The 2,066-nt window shown below is 43.0% G+C and overlaps 1 protein-coding gene across 1 annotated transcript in view; it reads left to right on the top strand.

The window, feature by feature from the left end:
* Positions 1-2,066, top strand: part of HEPHL1 (hephaestin like 1) — an 87,589-nt gene that overhangs the window by 24,097 nt on the left and 61,426 nt on the right. The gene's annotated exons all lie outside the window — the stretch shown is intronic.

Here is a 2,066-nt window from a genome sequence, read left to right on the forward strand (position 1 = left end):
TAAGATTTTATTCATTTATTTGACAGACAGAGATCACAAGTAGGCAGAGAGGCAGGCAGAGAGAGAGAGAGGAGGAAGCAAGCTCCCTGCTGAGCAGAGAGCCCAATGTGGGGCTCGATCCCAGGACCCTGGGATCATAACCTGAGCCGAAGGCAGAGGCTTTAACCCACTGAGCCACCCAGGTGCCCCCCAAGAGAGAGAATCTTAAGCAGACTCCACACCCAGCATGGAGCCCAACACAGCTCAATCTCATGACCCTGAGACAATGATCTGAGCTAAACCAACAGTTGGATGCTGAACAGACTGAGCTCCAGGTATCCCTCCTAGACAATCTTTAAATCAACATTTGTTGAGCATTCACTATGTGCCAGACCCCATATTTGAAAATAGTGAATTTCTATAGTTATCCTTTCCATCAAGACAGACTACTTACTCACATCTGTTTTGCAGAAGAGTGGCTTAATACAGAATTTTAGGATGTGGAGATTATTAAGTAGTCTCATTCTTCTGTTTTCCCGTAGAGTTCTAAGGAACATAAAGAACATCTTCAATGTAAACAAACACCCCATGTCATTCACTGATAAATTTCCTCCATATTTGCTTCTCTATCTCCCAGAACCCACCCTAACCAAGATTTAGTTAAAAAATCAGAGAGAGGGAAGGAGCTGAAGATCACCTCATCTCCCCAATTTTACAGATGAAGAAACTGAAGTCAAGAGACCATCAATGATTTGGGGTGTCTGGGTGGCTCAGTGGGTTAAAGTCTCTGCCTTTGACTCACGTCACGATCCCAGAGTCTTGGATCAAGCCCCACTTCCGGCTCTCTGCTCAGCAGGGAGCATGCTCCCCCCCCCCCCCTTGCTTCTCTGCCTGCTTGTCACCTCTGTCTGTCAAATAAATAAATAAAATCTTTAAAAAAAATGAGAGAGGCCATCAATGCCTTGCCTAAGGTCAAAGTGATAATTAGGGCCAGAGTTGCTTGAGAGAAGTTCAGAAACAACTCCTTCAAGGAGGAGCCCAGAGCAAATCAATGTTAATTTGGTTGTGTTTGATTCCAAAGTGCGTCAAGGTGTAAGCGTCAGTAACTGACGATTTCTATGGCGTCGCACACCCTCTCTCTTCTTTCTAGTGGTATTTCAGCAACCTTGTGTGAGGGGAGTATTTTAGTGTTTGGACAATATTTTAGGAGGGAAGAAGTAAAGGAGAGAAGGGAGGGAGGCAGGGAAGGAAGTGAAGGATGGAATAAAGAAAGACCTAAATTCTAGGGGAGCCTGGGTGGCTCAGGTGGTTAAGCCGCTGCCTTCGGCTCAGGTCATGATCTCAGGGTCCTGAGATCGAGTCCCACATGGGACTCTCTGCTCAGCAGGGGGCCTGCTTCCCTTCCTCTCTCTGTGATCTCTTCCCTTCCTCTCTCCTACTGTGATCTCTCTCTGTCAAATAAATAAATAAAATCTTAAAAAAAAAAAAAAAAGAAAGACCTAAATTCTAGACATTGCTGTATCCAATCAACTTTTACCCACATGATTTACAAAATGGTGGCAATGATCTCAAATCTTGCTGAAAACTACTGTGATGGTTTACAACTCAGCTGCCCACAGAATTCCTCTCACTCTTTCAAATGAAAATGTCCAACACAAAGGAATCAATTACATAAAGCAAATACGGACTGTATTTAAAATAAAAATGAGCCTGAGGGTCCCTGGCTGGCTTACTTGTAGATCATGGGACTCTTGATCTCAGGGTTGTAAGTTTGAGCCCCACACTGGGTATAAAGATGACTTAAAAATAAACTCTTAAAAAAATAAAAAATAAGGGCATCTGGGTAGCTCAGTTGTTTAAGCATCCAACTCTTGGTTTCAGCTCAGGTCATCATCTTGTGGTTGTGGGATCAAGCCCCTTGTCAAGCTCCACACTCAACTCGGAGTCTGCTGGATATTGTCTCTCATGCACTCTTTCTAAGATGGATAAATAAATACAATTTTAAAAAATAAATAAATAAAAATAAAAATCAGCCTTATGCAGAAGTAGATGTTTGCAAACAATCAATCTTGCACATGTTGCATGGG

Source organism: Mustela nigripes, chromosome 1 (assembly GCF_022355385.1).
Source record: "Mustela nigripes isolate SB6536 chromosome 1, MUSNIG.SB6536, whole genome shotgun sequence".
In the NCBI taxonomy this organism is placed as follows: Eukaryota; Metazoa; Chordata; class Mammalia; order Carnivora; family Mustelidae; genus Mustela; species Mustela nigripes.